This window comes from Muntiacus reevesi, chromosome 16 (genome assembly GCF_963930625.1).
Source record: "Muntiacus reevesi chromosome 16, mMunRee1.1, whole genome shotgun sequence".
NCBI classification, from domain to species: domain Eukaryota; kingdom Metazoa; phylum Chordata; class Mammalia; order Artiodactyla; family Cervidae; genus Muntiacus; species Muntiacus reevesi.
The window spans coordinates 55864468-55886420 of NC_089264.1; the positions used below are offsets into that span (position 1 = coordinate 55864468).

General features: G+C 42.9%; 1 protein-coding gene and 1 pseudogene across 2 annotated transcripts in view; both read right to left on the reverse strand.

The window, feature by feature from the left end:
- The window catches only part of RBM47 (RNA binding motif protein 47), a 174433-nt gene that overhangs the window by 107028 nt on the left and 45452 nt on the right, over positions 1-21953 (reverse strand). The gene's annotated exons all lie outside the window — the stretch shown is intronic.
- LOC136148166 (U2 spliceosomal RNA) lies at positions 18669-18732 on the reverse strand (annotated as a pseudogene).

The following is a 21953-nucleotide window of genomic DNA, read 5'->3' on the forward strand; positions in this document are numbered from 1 at the left end:
CCATGGATTGATTATATCACGGGCCTTTCAGGGGCAACCCCTGGGTTACATCATGCAATCAGATACTTAAAAGCACCCACTATTCATCTTGCAACAAATATTAATTGAACACCTACTGCGGGATAGATCTGATACCAAGACACTGGGCTTCTCAGTGTTGACTAACATAAGGTGTCTTCTTTGCCTGCATGGTATGCGGTGGTCTGGGACAGGGAGCCCAGGTGCTGAGCTAGGCAGGAAATGCCAAGTTGAAAAGACAAAGGTGCTGCCTTCCAAGGCGCCGCAGATTAGCAAACCACAGACGAGGAACAAGACAGCCATGAAATAATGGGACACCAGCAGCACGACACAGGGGCAGTGCAAAGTGAGAGGATGCCTCTCAGCGTCCGTCAGAGCTGATCCAGGAGGACGTGAGCCAAGTTCGGGAGGATGAATAACAGTCGGCCTGTCAGAGGGCTGTCTGACAAAGCAAAATGGCTGTCTGAGGCGGCCTTACAAATGGCTGTGAAAAGAGGAGAAGCTAAAGACAAAGGAGAAAAGGAAAGACATACTCATCTGAGTGTAGAGTTCCAAAGAATAGCAAGGAGAGATAAGAAAGCCTTCCTCAGTGATCAGTGCAAAGAAATAGATGAAAACAACAGAATGAGAAAGACTAGAGATCTCTTCAAGAAAATGAGAGACACAAAGGGAACATTTCATGCAAAGATGGACTCAATAAAGGACAGAAATGGTATGGACCTAACAAAAGCAGAAGGTATTAAGAAGAGGTGGCAAAAATACACAGAAGAACTGTACAAGAAAGATCTTCATGACCCAGATAACCACGATGGTGTGATCAGTCACATAGTGCCAGACATCCTGGAATGTGAAGTCAAGTGGGCCTTAGGAAGCATCACTATGAACAAAGTTAGTGGAGGTGATGGAATTCCAGTTGAGTTATTTCAAATCCTAAAAGATGATGCCATGAAAGTGCTGCATTTAATATGCCAGAAAATTTGGAAAACTCATCAGTGGCCACAGGACTAGAAAAAGTCAGTTTTCATTCCAATCCCAAAGAAAGGCAATGTCAAAGAATGCTCAAACTACCGCACAATTGCACTCATCTCACATGCTAGTAAAGTAATGCTCAAAATTATCTAAGCCAGGCTTCAACAACATGTGAACCGTGAACTTCCAGATGTTCAAGCTGGATTTAGAAAAGGCAGAGGAACCAGAGATCAAATTGCCAACATCTGCTGGATCATCGAAAAAGCAAGAGAGTTCTGGAAAAACATCTATTTCTGCTTTATTGACTATGCCAAAGTCTTTGACTGTGTGGATCACAATAAACTGGAAAATTCTTCAAGAGATGGGAATACCAGATCACCTGACCTGCCTCTTGAGGAGTCCATCTAGTCAGTTCAATTCAATCACTCAGTTGTGTCGACTCTTAGCGACCCTATGGACCACAGCACTCTAGGCCTCCCTGTCCATCACCAACTCCCAGACTTTACTCAAACTCATCTCCATTGAGTCAGTGATGTCATCCAACCATCTCATCTTCTATCGTCCCCTTCTCCTCCTGCCCTTAATCTTTCCCAGCATCAGGGTCTTTTCCAGTGAGTCAACTCTTCGCATGAGTTGGTCAAAGTATTGGAGTTTCAGCTTCAGCATCAGTCTTTCCAATGAACACCCAGGACTGATCTCCTTTAGGATGGACTGGTTGGATCTCCTTGCAGTCCAAGGGACTCTCAAGAGTCTTCCCCAACACCACAGTTCAAAAGCATCAATTCTTTGGCACTCAGCTTTCTTTATAATCCAACTCTCACATCCATACATGACTACTGGAAAAACCATAGCCTTGACTAGACGGACCTTTGTTGGCAAAGTAATGTCTCTGCTTTTTAATATGCTGTCTAGGTTGGTTATAACTTTCCTTCCAAGGAGTAAGCGTCTTTTAATTTCATGGCTGCAATCACCATCTTCAGTGATTTTGGAACCCAAAGAAATAAAGTCAGCCACTGTTTCCACTGTTTCCCCGTCTATTTGCCATGAAGTGATGGGCCCAGATGCCATGATCTTAGTATTTTGAATGTTGAGCTTTAAGCCAACTTTCTCACTCTCCTCTTTCACTTTCATCAAGAGACTCTTTAGTTCTTCTTCACTTTCTGCCATAAGGGTGGTGTCATCTGCATATCTGAGGTTATTGATATTTCTCCTGGCAATCTTGATTCCAGCTTGTGCTTCATCCAGCCCAGCATTTCTCATGATGTACTCTGCACCTAAGTTAAATAAGCAGGGTGACAATATACAGCCTTGACGTACTCCATTTCCTATTTGGAAACAGTCTGTTGTTCCATGTCCAGTTCTAACTGTTGCTTCCTGACCTGCATACAGGTTTCTCAAGAGACAGGCCAGGTAGTCCGGTATTCCCATCTCTTGTAGAATTTTCCACAGGCTATGGTTTTTCCAGTAGTCATGTATGGATGTGAGAGTTGGACTATAAAGAAAGCTGAGCGCCAAAGAGTTGATGCTTTTGAACTGTGGTGTTGGAGAAGACTCCTGAGAGTCCCTTGGACAGCAAGAAGATGCAACCAGTCCATTCTGAAGGAAATCAGTCCTGAATATTCATTGGAAGGACTGATATTGAAGCTGAAACTCCAATACTTTGGCCACCTGATTTGAAGAGCTGACTCATTGGATAAGACCCTGATGCTGGGAAAGATTGAAGGTGGGAGGAGAAGGGGACGAGAGGGGATGAGATGGTTGGATGGCATCACCGACTCAATGGAGATGAGTTTGAGTAAAGTCTGGGAGTTGGTGATGGACAGGGAGGCCTGGCATGCTGCAGTTCATGGGGTTGCAAAGAGTCGGACATGACTGAGCGACTGAACTGAACTGAACTGTCAGACAGGATGACAGATGAAGCGAGCGCATTTTCCAGAGAGAAGAAACAGCCAGTTCCTGTGTGCGAGACATGAGAAAGTACAGGCCTTTTGGAGAATGAAGACTAGGTGGACTGAGGGTGGGCAGTGGAGGGAGCAGCAGGATTCGAGGCTGAACAAGGCGAGGAGCTCACATTTTATTGCACAGTGAACCACTGGAGAATTTTAATCAGGAAGGTGGCATAACCAGGACTGCTTTTTGGAAAGATCACCCTGACCACAAGGCAGGGAACTAAAGGCAGGGTGACCCAAAAGGAGAAGATGAAGGCAGGAACCAGGGAAACAGACATAGGGATGCTAGGCAATCAAGGTCAGGGATGCAGAACTGAAACTGTCATGGCGTTCAACCGTGGCCACGGATGACACTGTCCAAGAACATCATGTGCATCAAGAGAACACTAAGTTTCTAAGGGTACTACTTTGATTGATAACACACATTTCCTAGGAAGCTTTTAATTTTATTTATCTTACATTTCACACCAAGAAACTAACTCTAGTCCTTTTTATCTGTCAAGGTCACATGTGACTGTACCTGAGTCCTCATCTGAACATGGGTAATAATGGGACCGCCTTCAGATTCCTTGAAGTCATTAATACAAGTAAGTAAAGTGCCAGAAACGCATTATTATTAAATCAACTTTATGAGAGCAGAAATAAACTTTAAAGGACAAACGGATAATTATTGACTGTGCAGTTAAGGATAATCCTCCCACTCAGTGAATACGAGGCAGATTAAAACCACCACCTACAACCACAAAGAGTAAAAACTTATATAACTGCCTTGAAAAGGAGTTGCCTCCAATTTCCTTAATCTCTCCAGAGCCCTCACACAGCCTTTCAGAAAGGACCCTAAAGTGCACAAGCATGACCTTCAGTTTATAAAATGCTTTGTCTCAGGTATAAATATATATATCTATACACACACACATATATATATAAGATAATGATCCAAGGGGATGTGCGACCTGCAAAGGGAGACCCACTGCAAAGAGGCAGTAGAGAACCTTTCAGAGAGCTGAAAGTTCCTATATCTTGATTGGGGCAGTGGTTCCATACCTGCATGCACTCCACATGGCACTAAAACCCGTGTGAATGTTATTATATAAAAATTATAGCTCAATAAAGATTGAATAAGGATAAAAGGGCTGAAAGATGGGGGAACTGGGGACTCAAGGGGAAATGGATACTCATATTTCAAAGAAAAGGGAAAATAGATATGAGTGAAAGAACTTGCCTTAAAACATTTAATTTCCAAAAATACTCTCTTAGAATGGATGAAGCTGGCTAAGAATGTAAAAACTCTTCCTTATGCAAGAAACATTTTGAGAAATTCAGCACTTCATCCTCTGTCTAAAGAACAGAGCTTTTTACCCCTAGATTCACTGGACAAGCTGCCCTCTTGTGGCTCTGATAAATATTTCCCAGCACAAAAGTGGGCAGTTACTAAGTTATTTGGGTAGCAAGCCCAGCCTGGCTGTAAATGCTCCTCAATGACGGGCAGTGGGTGTGCTGGCTGCTTGCATACAAGAGGTACACGGGCCATCCTGGCTTGTGTCACAGCTGACCTTTAAATAACTAAGAAAATAGGGTTGCCACAAACTACATATTTTTGAGGCTAACACATTCAAGAGACATTTTAACTGAATTTAAATCTCATTTTCGTAATATGGTTATCAGCATATCAGAAGCAAACATCTGTCTCAAGGTGAGTGCAAAGAAAACAAAACCCAAAGTTTCATTTCCACCATCTGTGAACACTTTACAATATTCCCTAGATAATGTTTGCAGGAAGAAAGAAAATAACAACAAGGCAGCAAATACCACCCAAACACTGGTCTTTATTCACACTGGTGGGCATCCCAGGTGGCGCTAGTGGTAAAGAACCTGCCTGCCAATGCAAGAGACAGAAGAGATGCTGGTACGATCCCTGGGTCGGGAAGATTCCCCTGAAGGAGGGCATGGCAACCCACTCCAATATTCTTGCCTGGAGAATCCCAGGACAGAGGAGCCTGGAGGGCTAGGCGATAGGGTCACAAAGAGTTGGACGAGACTGAAGCAACTTAGCAGGCAGACAGGCAGGAAATCTAAGTGTCTTATGAAACATTAAATGTTTGTTTAAAAAAAATAAGGCAGAGAGGGAGGAACAAGTAGCATAGTTTTTCAAAAGTTACACTAAAAAAAGAAAAGACGGCATAAGCCTTAACTCAAAAGATAATATTTTCTCTTTAGAAAGCAACACATCTGAATACAAGACCTTTTGTCAAAGAAATACATAAAGAAAAGACAAAGATATAGATGGAAATAGATGCTGTATTTCAACTGTTGAGACGTTAAAAATGCACCTAGTCCAGATCCAGTAATATCAGGCTGGACTAAGTTAACCTACACCAGGGTTACAGCCATTCCTAAAGAATGACTGCTAAACCCATATTCTAGTGCAGTAGGCTTTCTTGAGCCTTCTTGACTCTCTATTTCCTTCCCTGCCTCTCTACCACTTCCTCTCTCCAATGTGCTAGCTTTCTCAGTTCCCAGCCTTCCCTGTCTGGCTCTCCCCACAACCGGGCTCACCTCCTCCAAGGAGTCTTCCCAGATCACTGTGAAGATAGCCGTCCAATCACCAGCCCTGTACTCTCTCTCTTCTTTCCAAGATACAGAAATTTCCATCTCTCTAGGAAGTTCTTTATTTTTCTTTGATGCACTTTTTATTATCTGGAATTACATTGTGTATTCATTTTTATCACTTTTTGTTATCTCTCTGCCCCCAAAGAAATGTGAGCTCCCTGAGAGAAGGGCCTTTCTCTCCTGAAACAGAGCCTGACACTCGTCAGTCCGAGATAACAAAGCCTAATGTGCTATGTTTCGACACTCTATTCACCAACAAGTTCTTCCTCAGACCTATCTCAAGTCTCTCTTATTGCAACAAAAGCAAATATTCTGGATTTCCCTGGTGGTCTTGTGGTTTAAGACTCTACACTCTCAATGCAGGGACCCAGGGTTCGATCCCTGGTCAGGGAACTAGATCCCACTTGCTGCAAGGAAAATATCCCACATACCACAACAAAGATCGAAGACCCTGAGCGCTGCAACTAAGAAAGTCAAATAAATAAATACACACTATATATATATATATATATATATATATATATATATATATATATATATATATATATTTAAAAGCCCCCACTATCCTTTATTTGAACCCTAGAGTGAGGGACAGGGTTGACCAGCAAGCTGCTAAATAATTCTTTAGGACCACAGACTTTTGAAGGTGAAATGAAATGAAGCTTTTAGTTACAACTGACTCCAGTTTTGAAGATAAGGACACAGGCGCAGAGAGGTTGACTGGTTTCTCTAGGCTCACACAGAAACAGTGAATACCAGCAAACACCACATCACATCAAGGGGGCAGAGTGCTCACCTTATTCATTCCTATAGCCCCAGCAGCCAACACGATGCCTGCCACCAAGAAATGTGCCCGAGGAACAAGTGTCCCCACTTCTACTCTTAAGAGCTCATTCAACTGAACCTTCCTCCTTCCTCTCATCACTGTCCCACCTATAACTTCCCATCTGAGAGCCGTTCCAGTCACCCGTGTCATATGTCAGCATTTCCTGTCCTCTGTATGTATGTATGACAACATACCAGACACCACAATTGTCTCTCTGGGGGCTGATTTGATTCTAACAGAATTAAAATTGTCTAGCATGGAAAATACCTAGAAAAAGTGGAATAGGCAAATAAAAAAAAGGAGGTCGGTGGGCAGGGGGGTGGATCAAAAAGCCAGCGGTGTCTCCGACCATGGGTGCTGTGGCTTTCATGCAAGACAGGAGCCCTGTACGGTCCATATGTGTCTTCCGTAGCTCCTAGCACTGTGCCTGGCACATCATCAAAACCTATTTGTTGTGAGGAAGAAGACAAGGAAATAACACTGCAGATTCAGCTCACTCTCAAGTCTGTGTATGTGGGTGCTCAGTCATGTCTGACTCTTTGCGACGCCCCTGGACTCCAGCCCACCAGGCTCTTCTGTCCATGGGGATTCTCCATGCAAGAATACTGGAGTGGGTTGTCATTTCCTCCTCAGGGGATCGTTCTGACCCAGGGACTGAACCCACAGGTCCTGAGTCTCCTGTTTTGGCAGACTGGCGGATTACCACGGAGCCCCCTGGGAAGCCCGACATGGCTCTGTAATAAGAAACGCTTTGAACGAACAGCTCACACTTCCATGGTGTCTTCTGTCTGCAGCACTGACATACCCTCTCATTGATCCTTCCAAGACATTCATCTCACCTGGAAGGGAGACGCTAAACTCTGAAAAGCCAAGTATTTTTCAGGTCATTTAGCAGTCGAATCGAGACTCTCTGGTCTCTAACGAGACTCTGCAGATTTCCTTTCTTCTAGTATACAAGCATCCACATGCCCTGCTGAAGAAACAGTGATGTGTTTGATTATGGGATGTTGCCCCAGACCCAGCTCAGCTAGTGATGTTAAGCAATGTGCAACAGACTATGTGCAAGAAACTATCAATATCTAAAATCTGAAATAATCTGGGTTCCCAAATGCATCTGATCCAGTTGGTTTCAGGTGACGATGTTTCAGATTGACATTAACACAGAGGAGAAACCTGCCCACTGTCACGCAGGTAGGCTGAGATTCCAATCCGGACAGTCTAACTCTGAGACTGTGCTCGCAGCCGCCACGTTATCCTGCCTCTCTAATTGATGATGTCAGTATGATCTGAAAAGCAATGACTGCCTCCAGTATTTTTCTGGGGGCTCCAGGAAATAGGATTCGGAAAGGGGAATGGCGGGGGAAGACTTATGTTGTCAAGCATGAAGACTGATTGGGACCAGCGAGATGCCAACTAAATGAGGGCTTAGGGACAGTAACCCAAGCACAGAGGACCTCCTGGGAAGTCATGGCCACAGTCATGTCCAACTCTTTACAACCCCATGGACTATATAGCCCGCCAGGCTCTTCTGTCCATGGGATTCTCCAGGCAAGAACACAGGAGTGGATTGGCTCGCCCTCCTCCAGGGGATCTTCCCAATCCAGAGATCGAACCTGCTGTCTCCTGCACTGGCAGGCGGGTTCTTTACCACTAGCGCCGCCTGGGAAGACGGTACACAAAGCTTTCGGCAATCAAAATTTCACCTCCCTGAAGGCATCCACAAGAACTTCTGGGAAACGCTGAGACAGATCTGCTAGGAATCTGGAATGATCTCTTCCACATTCGTTTGTGAAATTACTCTACCAAGCTGGGTAGGAGAGCTGTCGGTGGGGTGTGAGCAGGACAATGTGTAAGAAGAAAGGGTGTGAGTGTGTGTGTGCATGCATGGAAGCATACGCTCACTGCAAAAACTTCAACAGTTATAAATTGCGTTCTGCCTTTTCGCTAGTGGTACAGGATCTGCCCACCAATGCGGGAGACCCCCGAGACGTGGGTTTGGCCCCTGGAGTAGGAAATGGCACCCCACTCCAGTATTCTTGCCTGGAAAATTCCATGGGCAGAGAAGCCTGGTGGGTTACTGTCCCTGGGGTCGCGAAGAGTCGGACGCTACTGAGCAACTAAGGAAAGCACCATCCTCTAAACTAATTCTTTGTGGAAATAAAAGATGCCACTTGGTTGGGTCCAGCAGTGTTCTTACTTCACGAAGTACTTGAGGTCAATGCTTTTCTTCAGCTCTCAGTTCAGACGTTCCTTCTTCAGGGTAGCTTTCCCCCTCAGCAGCCCTAGACTCTCACCTATTTCTCATCTGGGTGTGAGCTTCCCTTGCAGCACTCATCATGACGTGTGATGAACGACTGTCTGCCCTCTGCCTGGCTGTCCACCCCAAGCTGTAATCTCCGTGAGGGCAGGGCCCTTTCCGGTTCACTCACGTCTGTGCGCGCCGTGTGCAGGACAGCGCCTGACACAAACACACATCTGCTGAATGAATGAGGGAGCGCTGAACATCACAACGGACACGCAGGAGGTGGCCAGCACTTCACCGGCAGACACACACGAGGGTCTGCTCCCACCTCTCAGTTGCGAAAGCCGTGTTGCCTGTGCAGTTCTATTTGGCAATTCATCGCCCAATGACGTGTTATCTCTGCAGTTGTAGGCTGTCTCTTCACTTTATTACTCTTATTTAACTTTTAGCCTGTTTAGATCTTATCTTCACGACTAGATTTAGAAGCACATCAAGTGTAAGCTATCCTGCCTTGAAGCCCTCCAAGCTCCCTCACTGGCACTCTTTCCAAATGGTTGCTTTCTTGAGTGCTCAAAACAGGTATTGTTGCAGGTAATGCTACTGAATATTGAAGCCCCCAAGGTCAGAAGAGTGTCTTAAAAAAATGTTTTTAAATAAATCAAGAGAGCCCAGGAAGACTTGAGTGTTGTTTAAATACAAAATATGGTTCTAAGTTTGCTTATGTGAGGGACTCGCACAAGGGCAGAGAACATCTTAATTCAGCAGAATTCTTTTTAGTTTCATGAAATATCCCTTCTACCATCCTTCAGGTTCCACCCAGCTCAGGAAAACTCTCAGTGGTGCAAAAGCAGGATTTTTTGTTATTTTGCTAAGTCAGGCCCTTTTTTTAAAGGGTTGAAAGAACACTTGTTCCTTATTTCTCAATTCCTCATTTCTGCTGGCAGCACAAAATATGTCCTAGCCCTGACTCTCAAGCACAACAAACCACAAATGAAATAGATAACTCCATGTGCCTTCAAATCTATATTTCAAGCAGTTTTAAATGGCTATTTTTTTAGTCTAATTACTTATGATAGATGTTAGATGGATTAACAAAGAGGCCTGTGAATCACTCATCTCTAGCCAAGCACTCACTTGCGAGCATTACCCTGTTCTCATTTTCTGCTCCGACCCTCACAGAAGCAAAACAGTGAAAAACCAAACTCATCAGCTAAAATGCGGTTGCTAAAACACAGCCAAACCACTCAGAATTTTCACAATTTGGGGGCGTTTCCTAACATGGCTAGGGTCACTGACAGTTAATGGTTTTCACCAACATCACCTGCAGAATCTGAATCCACTTCATGAAAATTGCAGAAAATCCCCCAAATGCTTTAAAGTACTCACTAAAGGCAGCCTTTAAAATAGAAGGGCATACATTTCTGAGTTATGCTTATCTCTACTTTCCCGAGGCGCAGGTGCTTTAGAACTGAGATTCTGCATGGCCCGGCATTTTCTTCCCACCCTCAGAGGACCCACAGAACTCAAAGCATTCTTGCCAGGTTCCATTTTAAAAAGTCTAATCAGACCTCACCATATAACCAGTTCCCTGGGGCGGGTGGGGGGATGACAGATGACCTGGCTCACCCTCTTCCTCCCAGTCGGCCCATGTGCCACTTACAGGCTGAGCAGCCAGAAGCTGGCCCTGCCTGTCCCTCCTTGCATCCTCCTGCTTTTCAATTTTCAACATATTCTCTACATCGTGTTGATCTATGTCCTTTTTGACAGGTGACCACCACAGCAAGTCAAAAGCTGTGGCTGAGACTCCGAGCTCCCGGTGCAGCGTGCCTGGGTTTGATCCCTGGTCAGGGAATTAGATCCGACATGCCGCATCTAAGGGTTCACACACCACAGCTCAAGATCCCACGTGCTGCAACAAAGATCGAAGATCCTGAGTGCCACAACTAAGGCCCAGTGCAGCCAAATTAATTACTGATATTTTTAAGTTGATGCTGTTCTCTTTTCTTTCTTTTTTTTTTTTTTTTTTGGGTGGGGGGGCAGCATGTTTTTAACACTGGCTATGTGCCAGAAACTGCATTAAAACAGACCATGTGTCTGGTTTTAATTCTCCAACAACCAAGCCAAGTGGGAACTGGTAAGCCTACTTTCAGTGAAGGAAACTGAGGCTTGCAGAGTGTCTTGTTTAAAAAAAAGAAAAGGCTTCTATGAAGTAGACTGGGGGGAAAAAAAAAGAAGTAGGGTGAGGCTTAAACTTTGGTCTTTCTGGTATTAATATTATTTATTACCCTAAAATAACAGATTCTTCTGCGAGGAGATCAGAAATCTCTGTCAGTAACAGTCATCAGAGGCCCACAGTACATGGTCTGCTCAGTAACTGGAAACAAGACACCAAGTTTCACATTTTAACATCTCCCAAATAAACAATCTGTATCTTTAAGCTATCACCTAAATCAATGACATGTTTTACAATCTGTACAGTCAGATCACAAATCAGGGAACAAGCCCCTTAAGAGAGAATCTTGCAGATCCACTAGAGTTGAAGATACGCAAAAACAACAGAAACAGACTATTGGTCTACTGGGCTCCAAGATATAAGATAAAAATGAATAAAGAAAACAAACATATTAATAACTAGCAATAAGAAGAGGTGGGCCCCACTGGGAAGCCCAAGAAAAGCTGGACAGAAAAAAATTGATGGTGCCCACTGGAACTTCCAAAGTCACTGGACTTCAGAAGGTTTTCAGCTGCCAAGACAAGCAGCTCACCCTACTGAGAAACAGGCTGGGGTTGCACCGGGCCGAGGAAGAGGGTGCAGTGAGATTTTAGGTCCCTCTTCTCCTCAGCTCCAGTTCCATGCTCACCCTCTAGTCTTCCAAAATAATTTGCTTCTCCCTATCCACTCAAGGTTGAGACAGAACGTGCTCATTTCCTCAGAGTAACCTTGTCTCCAATAGCCAACGACTATTTACGGGGGGCATGCCGCAAGCCATCACCACGCTAGGTGTCCCTCTAGACCTTCTGCCTGCCTTGGAGCAGGAGCGTCCTCATCCCCATGGCGCCCCTCAGAGCAACCATCTTCCGAAAGGTGGAGGACCACTGCCCTGGAGCAGTTTCTCAAGCTGATCCAATTACCTGGAGAGCTTGTTAAAAATCAGACTCCTGGCTTTGCCTTGGACTTTCTGCATCAGCAACACCCAAGCAGAGGTCTGGAAATCTCTCATCTTAAACAGTGTCCCAGTCATTCTATTCATGAAGGAACTTTTCAACTACAGTCCTTTGGTGATTCACTTAGCCTGTTGCGGGTGCGAGCTCAGAGGCAGTATACTCTGGGATACACTCGGGATGGCTTCCTTGTAGTCCAATGGTGAAGGCTTTGCCTTCCAATCCTGGGGGTCCAGGCCCCATTCCTGGTTGGAGAGCTAAGATCCCACATGCCTCTTGGCCAAAAAACCAAAACAAAAGACAGAAGCAATATTCAATAAAGACTTTTTAAAATAGTCCGCATTAAAAAAAAAAAAAAGACTGAGGAGTCAGAGTATTTAAAAACTGCTTAGAGAAATATGGGCTATCCTGATAGCTCAGTGGTTAAGAAATCCGCCCACAATTCAGGAGACGCCAGTTCAATTCCTAGGTTGGGAAGATCTGCTGGAGAAAGGATGGGCTACCACTCCAGTATTCTTGGACTTCCCTAGTGGCTCAGCTGGTAAAGAATCCACCTATAATGTGGGAGACCTGGGTTCGATCCCTGGGTTGGGAAGATCCCCTGGAGAAGGGAAAGGCTCCCACTCCAGTGTTCTGGCCTGGAGAATTCCATGGACTGTATAGTCCGTGGGGTCGCAAAGAGTCGGACACGACTGAGCAGCTTTCACTTCTTTGAGAAATAATAGTATGACAGCTTCTGTGATCAAACCAAGGCTCTTTTCTCCTCATTCCTTTGCCCCAAATGCTACCAAACGAAGTCCCAGAAACTTAGATCCTATCTCATTGAGAGCTCAGATGACATATTCAGAAGACCGGCAAATGTTAGGTAGCCCACACTGATGGTAATATTGTGAATTAACACAGCCCCTACCCAATGCTTTGAGCAAGTGAGCACTCAACACTGTCAACAGCCTGCCAAAGCCCAGGGAAGAATTTATGTGCACAGAGCACTGCTCCTTGCAATGGTAACATAATTTGTCCACAAGATGCTTCCTTTCTATCTGTGACTCCTCCCTAGAAAGAAAAACTGGTTTCACTGATAATATATTTTTTCCATACTAAGTAGTGTTGGTTCAATACACAAGGATGCTCAGAAGTAATATTATTCTTAGAAGAGACATCAATGAGGAATTCACTCCAAGAGTTGAGAGTCATGTTGGTGGGTGTGAAGTTCCAAATGAAATATCCCAAAGAGGGTCAAATCCAGTGATAAACTGGCGGTTTAAAATCAAAGTGAATAAATCGAAACATGTATATTATCTAGGGTGAAACAGATCACCAGCCCAGGTTGGATGCATGAAACAAGTGCTCGGGCCTGGTGCACTGGGAAGGCCCAGTGGGATCGGGTAAAGAGGGAAGTGGGAGGGGGGGATCGGGATGGGGAATACGTGTAAATCCATGGCTGATTCATGTCAATGTATGACAAAACCCACTACAATATTGTAAAGTAATTAGCCTCCAACTAATAAAAATAAATTAAAAAAAAAAAAAAAAAACAAAGTGAATGAATCCATGTGCTACATTACATTGGCATCCTAAAGTACATTTTAGTATGATCTCAGACCTCTAAACTGTTCACCACTCACCTAAACTGGCTCCAGATGAATCTTTTTTGCTTCATAAACAGCTCTTAAACAATGAACACTTTTGATGATCTGTGGTTCTTTTTTTTTCTTTTTTTCTCTCATGATTAAATGGCTTTAAAAGCTGTAAAATGTTCTCAGAACTTTGTGGCTGTGTTGTGATTACCCTACGGGATCCCCAGAGGCCAAATTCTTCTGAACCATGCCATCTTAAAACATTTAAATACCTTAGATATTTACTAGCTGATTTAGATAAGAAAACTGAGATTCAGACAGGTAACTTGCCCGAGGTTACATGGTCACTCAGAACTGGGGACTCTCCCAAGGCATGCAGGGTGGTCCTCAGAGATGGTAATGCCCAGCAGGCAGGACCTGGGTGGACTCTTCCTGGTATATTTGAAAGTTACAAAAAATACAAGGTATAGAGGTCATTCCTTTCTATAGGCCAGAGTAAGAACGCAGCTCCCACATTGCAGTGGGGTGTGACCATTTGACTTAGCTCTGGCCAATGAACAGAAAGAAAATGATGTGTGCCATGATGATGTGATGTGGACCTAGCTCTAAAAATCTATTCTCTTGGGTTTTTTCCTTGTCTGGATGACTGGGATAGCAATGCCTAAGCAACTCTGGACACCACGTGCTAGAAAAGGCAAAGCTATTCTCAGTTCTATTCAAGGACTTCCTTGATAGCTCAGTTGGTAAATAATCTGCCTGCAAAGCAGGAGACCCTGGTTCAACTCCTGAGTTGGGAAGATCTGCTAGAGAATGGATAGGCTCCCCACTCCAGTATTCTTAAGTTTCCCTGGTGACTCAGATGGCAAAGAATCCACCTGCAATGCGGGAAACCTGGGTTCAGTCCCTGGGTTGGGAAGATTCCCCTGGAGGAAGGCATGGCAACTCTTGAAGATGAAACTCTGATACTTTGGCCACCTGATGTGAAGAGCTGACTCATTGGAAAAGACCCCGATGCTGGGAAAGATTGAGGGCAGGAGGAGAAGGGGATGGCAGAGCATGAGATGGTTGGATGGCATCACCGACTCGATGGACATGGGTTTGGGTGGACTCCAGGAGTTGGTGATGGACAGGGAGGCCTGACGTGCTGCAGTTCATGGGGTTGCAAAGAGTCGGATACGACTGAGCAACTGAACTGAACTGAACTGAACAAAACAACAGGAAGGAATCAGTGGGATTTGGGGAAGAGTAAAACATACCAGACTAACTTAGTTCCTTTCCAGAATACAAGAAAAATCCCAATCTTTTTTCAAAAATTTTTTATTTATCTATTTGGCTGCTCTGGGTCTTAGTTGCACACATGGGATCTCTGATCTTCATTGCAGCAAGTGGGATCTTTAGTTGCGGATATGGGATCTAGTTTCCAGATCAGGGATCAAACCTGGGCACCCTGCATTGGGAGTGTAAAGTCTCAGCCACTGGACCACCGGGCAAGTGTTTAAAAAAAAAAAGAAAAAAAAAACCCATCTCGATTTTAGAAGCGTTCATTTGTAAGTAGCTTTTTGAAACACAAAATGCCTTTTTCAAAGAAAGAATGTTAGAAATGATGTTCAGAGCCCCAGGCCCTACAGAAATCTTTTTTCACCCAAGTGCAATAGAAATGATTCTAAAGTTAATACCAGTCTTGTGGGCCTCTGAGCCCTGAAAACCCTCAGTGGGTGAAAGAGGCGTGGAAAGGGGCAGAAGAGCTTCTGAGCAAAGGCCCCAAGGGCTGAGGTGTGGAAGGAGGGCCCTGGCATAGGTGGCTTGGCCAGACTGGATAGTGGGAGTGAAGACTGGAAGGGGCTGAGAAACACTTTCTCTTTAGCAACCTTAGTCTTGGTGAGAACACAAAGTCCATTTGTTCACATGGGACATTCCTCATCTTGTACTTCATCAAGGGAAGCAATGAATTCAACTAAGCTTCCACCGTGTTTCTGACTTGATCTCAAATGGCAGTCTCACTAATGAGCTGTGAAGTTAGTTTCTCATTCATCCTGAGCTACCCTAGTGATATTAAGCAGTAGTCAGCATGATACTTGATTCTACATAGCATTATGATAAAGACAAGGACTGCAAAGACACTGACGCACACATCTGCCAGCCGGCCTCGGTGCTGGAGCAAGTTCTTTGATGCCGCTGCTGGACTGGATGTCAGCTTTTACTCGTTGGCTTATGTGAAGGTCTAGATGTCCTGGGGAGGGGGCTTGGCAGGCCAGGTGGGTGGTGGCAGAGACACAAGGGAGACGTGAAATGGCAGCTATCTGTCAAGAAGTTCAGAGAGATTGCACTGTTTTAATAACCAGCATGGCCGGGTCAAGTGCATACAGCTGCGTACCAGCGCTGGTGAAAAGTACAAGCTTTGGAAATAGACCCAGGCGCCAATCTCAGTTCTGTTACCATCCAACTGAGTGAACGTAGGTAACTTATCACTTATATTCTCTGAGCCTTAGTTTGCTCAACTGCAAAATGAAAACGAAAACACAGATATGAAAGCAACTAATACAGTGTGTGATTTTAATAGGTGCTTAGTAAAAGCTAGTTTCCTGAAAACCTCCTCAAGTTATACCATATTCAGAGCAAGCTCAAGGCACAAGGATAAATGATAGAGGATAAATGATAAGGACATATAATGAAAAGGATAAGAGGACAGAGGGAGAGACGGGAGGTGTGAGAAAAAGGCAGCAAAGAGGAACCTGGAGGGGGCTGGTACCCATTGTTGAGAAGATCTGCTGCCAGTTGTAGGGACTCCCAGACCAATCAGACCTTTGTGTTAGAGTTCAATTGTCTTGGTTCAAATCCTAGCTCTGTCATTACTAGTTGTGTGTACCTGATAAATGTCTCCATATCTCAGTTTCTCCCTTTGTACAATGGAGATAATTTTAGTATCTATCTTCTGGTTAATAAGCATAAACTGAGCTATAGGTAAAGTGCTAAGAATGGTGCCGACCAGAGAGCCTAAAAGGGAAAGTCAGTCGCTCAGTGTCCAACTCTGTGACCCCATGGACTGTAGCCCACCAGGCTCCTCTGTCCATGGAATTCTCCAGGCATACTAGAGTAGGTTGCCAATTCCTTCTCCAGGGCATCTTCCCGACGGAGGGACTGAACCCAGGTCTCCTGCATTGCAGACAGATTCTTACCTTTTGAGCCAGCAGGGAAGCCCTACCTGAGAGTTATTCTGAGAGCCTACCTGATAGCTATTCTTTATTCATACTATTCATTGCTGGCACTGTGAAAAAAAAAGAGCACTGGACTCAGAGACGAAAAGCTCTGCCACTTCCTCAAATCCCAGGGATTTTAGGAAAGTCATGTAAGTGACGCAACCTGAGCGCAAGTATCTATAAAATGAGGGCAGCACATTAGCTAACATTTATCGACCGCTTAATATGTGGTTCTCTCATTTAATGTTCGCGATGCTTTAATGAACATTCCCTTATTGTGTCCATTTTCCAGAGGAGGAAATTTGATCTGAAAAGGTGAACTATCTAACCGAGGTCACAAAGCTGGAAGAAGTCCAGCCACCGCTTCAAAGCCCGTCTGGTGAGACAGCAGATCCTGCTCTCTGAAGCATCGTACTCGGGGCCTCTGACCCCGAGATTCTGTGAAAACAGTGCAAGCAGGCTTGCGGGGTATCACGAACAATGCCGGAGCACAGCAAATGCATCTGAAGAAAGGACTGCAATCCAGCGTCCCTAAAATTCTATTAGGGCGAGCCGAGTAGAAAGAATCAAGATAAAAGAGCTTTCAGTTGCCTGGCGTGACTCAGGGTGGGGCAGTACTCAGGAGAGAGAGAGGGATACAAATAAAAGCTAATGCTGGAGAATCAAGAGGCCATGAGTCTGATACCATAATAGCTTTGTTAAAGTCATCATGCTTTATAAGTAAGACAATCTAAAATGACCGTTTATATATTAAACCATACCCTAACACTGACATCTATTATAACCTCAGTGAATGTTTCTAAAGTCCCAAAATGAATAAAATGAATAAAACACCCGAGAATCCCAACAACATTCCTTTTTAAAAATGTTGTCTCTACTATATTTTTGAATGGAAAAACTCGACATCATCAGATGCCATTTTGCATTAATGTATACATTTAACATGTCCACCTCCAAAAAAATAACAATGGAATTTTTTTTTAAGGGAGGGGTGGTTTTGAACTAGTCAAGTGAGTCCTAAAATTCATAACTAGGAGAATCCTGATAGAAGGGCCACTGGCACTATCAAACACCAAAACACAGTAGAAAGTTTTAATAAAGAAATAATCTGACCCAGAAAGAACATAAGTTAATGCTAAACCTGAAATAATTTCTACAAAAACATTTTCAAATACAGGATCCAGCATCCAGTCAAAGAGAGCCAGGTGCAACACAACATGTGTGAGAATCAGCAGAAATACAGGAAATAAAGCTAAACTCACACAACTCTAGAAATAATTATTTTGAAATTTGACTCTAGAATTAATAATTTTGAAATTATTAGACAGACTATAAACAGTTATGATTATCATGCAAAATGCACTATTATCCTCAAAAGGCTTAATAGTTAGACAACTGCCTCCTCAGCACCAACAGTGGAAACCAGAGAACAGTAGGATGAGATCTTCAATCTGCGGCAAATCAACCTTATGATTCTATTCTCATCGAAAATACCTTTCAAAAACGAAGCTCAAAATGACGACATATTCTGTAAAATGAATAGTGAGGTTGTCACAAGTAGACTGCCACTAAAGGATGCTCTAGAAACAGAAGGAAAATGGTCCAAGATGGAAAGTCAGAGAATATAGGATATAATGAGGAGCAATAAAAATGTTAAATTTAAATGAATACTGACTACATAAAACAGTCATGATCATGTCTTATTAAGTTTCAATATGAAAAATATTTCATAAATTAAAAATACTATAAAGAGAATTAAAACACATGACAAGAGTAGCACGTAAGTCAATAGGCGGGTAAATGAATTTAAAAGCTGTCTAGTGGCTTCCTCGGTGTCTCAGGGGTAAAGAATTTACCTGCCAATGTAGGAGGCTCGGGTTCAATCCCTGGGCAGGGAAGATCCCACATGCCACAGAGCAACTAAGCCCCTGCTCCACAACTACTGAAGCCCGTGTGCCCTAGAAACCACACTCCACAACTAAAGAGTCGTTCCAGCTCGCTGCAACTAGAAAAAAGCCCGTGAAGCCACCGAGACTCAGCACAGCCATAAAAAATAAATAAAAACTGTCTAGTAACATACAAAGTGAAGGCTAAATACAAGCAGGATTCCAAACTAATAGAGGGGAAAATGGAATGATAAAATATACTACACTTGATCTTAGCCAAAAGGCAGAGAAGCGATTGGAATGATAAAATATAGACACCTATACACAAAAATCAAATTCTGACACATAAGCAGTCACAGCAATGACTGAAACAGAATAGAAAATCCAGAAATATATCCAAGACTACATAGAAATTTACTACAATGAAAGGCGCATCTCACACCAACAGAGAGAGGGACTATTCAACAAATAGTCTAGGTGTTGGGACATCTAGAATTTCATCTAGAAAAGTTGGATTTATACTTTATATCTCATATCAGGATAAATTCCAAATGGATCAACTATAACTTCTGCAAGAAAACATGGGAAAATTCTTTTAAAACCTTGAAATGAGAAAGACCTTTCTACTGTGACTCATAAGCCAAAAGCCATAATAAAAGACTGATAGATTCAACTAGGTACAAAATTTATTTAAACCACAAAACAAAAAGATGAATAATCAATGGAAAAATATTCACAACCCGTATCACCAAGAGCTCATTTCTGTAATACCTAAAATGCTTATACAAAGCATTGAGAAAACCAATTGATAAACCAATAGAAAAACGGGCACAGGAGACAGACAGAGCTGACCGAGTAGAGATTACCTTAACCTTTAGGAAAATATGCAAATTGAAAATACACTGAGATATCATTGCTCATGTGTCAGATTGGCAAAACCCCAAAAATACGTTACAAATTTACTGCAACATATTAACATACTATGTTGGCAGGCTATGAGGAAACTGGACGTCTCATACATTTCTTATGGGAGTATATATTGTTACCCCTATGAAAGACACTTACCTATCATATTATATATCTATTATAATTATCATTATTGCATATACTTTTTAACCTAGCAATCGTACTTTGGAGAATTTATCTTACAAAAGATGTATTTTACACTTGCAAAATGATGTGTACAGACAATTTCTTTCAGCATTGTTTTTAACAGCAAAAGACTAGAAACCAATCAAATAGGATTCTAGTTAAATAAATCATGGTAAATCCATACAATGAAATACCATATCTCTGTTTTTTTAAAAGTCAATATGGGGGCTTCTCTGGTGGCTCAGTGGTAAAGAATCTGCCTGACAATGCAAGACACTCAAGTTCGACCCCTTACCCAGGAAGATCCCACATGCCAGAGAAACTTAGCTGGATTTTTCCACAGCTAAACAAGGTTCACCTGTGACCTGCACACTACACGTCTAGCACTTAGAAAACAGCTTTGAAAACGTGTCCAGACAACCTATCACACAATTACACACAGCAGCTCTACTTGTAACAGCTAAAAAAAAAAAAGTCAATATGAGGGACTTCTCTGGTAGGCCAGTGGGCTCCCAATGCTGGGGGCCTGGGTTTGATCCCTGATCAGGGAACTGGATTCCACATGCAGCAATGAAGATGGAAGATGCTGCAACTAAGAGCTGGTAAAACCAAAATAATAAAAATAAATATAATAGTCAATGTGAAAAATCTCAATGTACTGAAATTGAGAACTCCAAAATGTATTGCTAAGTGAAGAAAAACAAGTTATAAAACAATTCACCTAACAGTCTGCCTTTTGAGGAAAAGGGGAGAGGGGAGTAGATGATATATGTATATTTATAGCATGAAGACATTCCCAAAGGATAGATAAGAAATTAAGACAACTGATATCCACATCTAGTTTATTTGAACAAAGCAATTAACTTAATAATGAAAAAAGTACTGTGTCTTCATCATTATGCATGCTGCCAATTTAATGTTCCTGTGAAACACTTTATTTATTCATTTAAAAGCAGAGGACAGGATGGCCAGGCGTGTGGCTATCCACGGAGTCGGAAAGAATCAGACATGACCTAGCCACTGAACAACAAAAAGTACAATATTTTAAAATTCGCCACAAAACTGTGGAGGTGAGAACGGAACAGGAGAAGACTTAATCTGATAAGAATATATCATTTGCATCTTTAAAAGATATATAACTTCAAAAACATTATCTGCATTATCTCTGGGTTGTGGGCTTAAGATGATTTTTATTTTCTCCTCTGTGTTCTCAGCTTCTTTATTGGCCTGCATGATTTTTATAATTGGATTAAAATTTACTCTAGTAAAGTAAATATTATAAACACTGTCTTTAGCACTTAAGAAAAGGAAGAACTGTTGATTTAGAGGGTAATTAAAAACTGGAACAATTTAATAAAGATAATTGGAATTTCTATGTCTGCAAAACTTTATAAAAATAGTATCAGATATCTTTGATTTAAATATTCGTCTGTTAAATGCTAAAAGGTGGATCAGATGATCTTTTCTCACAAAGCTGTCATAGTAACTGAAGAGTGGCATTTAGGATACTTTTTCTGTTAAATAATTAGAAAGAATGAGGCTGACTGAATAGGTAGAAAAATCTAGATTGCACAAACAGCTTTCAGTTCTGAAGCCTCTCTGCAGGTGTTATAGATTATTTCAATTCTTCTCCAAGAATCTAAGTTCCTCCAGAAGGTTTTACAGAGAATACAGTTTCATTGTTTCAGAAGTGGCCCAGACAAAACTAGCACCATGAGAAGAAACAAGCTTCCTAGTAAGATCAAAATTAATTATGGTTTTTCTAAAAAAACTTAAAAGACTTTTTATATACTCAATTCCAGTAAACCTCAGAGGACACCTTACCGAAACAAAAGAAGTTAAGACAAGAAAGAATTTCCACAGATTTGAGAAAACTCAATGCCCCTTTCAGTCGGTTAGGCAAACTTGTGTTCTGTAGGTATGTTTTAGAATTTTGTAAGTAATCATGTGATCACAGACGATAGAAGGAGGAGGGAAGAAGAGGAGCAAAACTGTAGAGAATGAACAAAAAAATTAAGAGAAACTCATATAGATTACAAAGATGATCAGGAGGTCAATTTCCCAAAACGTGGGCACTGTGATCGACCTCACAGCAGTGGTCCTCAACTCTGGCCCTTTAGCCCCCCAACCCAGAAGTTACTAGGCAATGAATGACCAAAGAGCTGGTGGCTCAGACAGTCAAGAATCCGCCCGCAATGCGGGAGACCCGGGTTCGATCCCTGAGTTGGGAAGGTCCTCTGGAAGAGGGCATGACAACCCACTCCAGTACTCTTGCCTGGAGAATCCCATGGACAGAAGAGCCTGGCGGGCCGCAGTTCGTAGAGTTGCAAAGAGTCAGACACGACTGAGCGACTCAGCACAGCACAGCCCATAAGACACTTTTGGCAGTGGGTGCAAGCAGCATCTAGTGGGTGGGGGCTGTTAA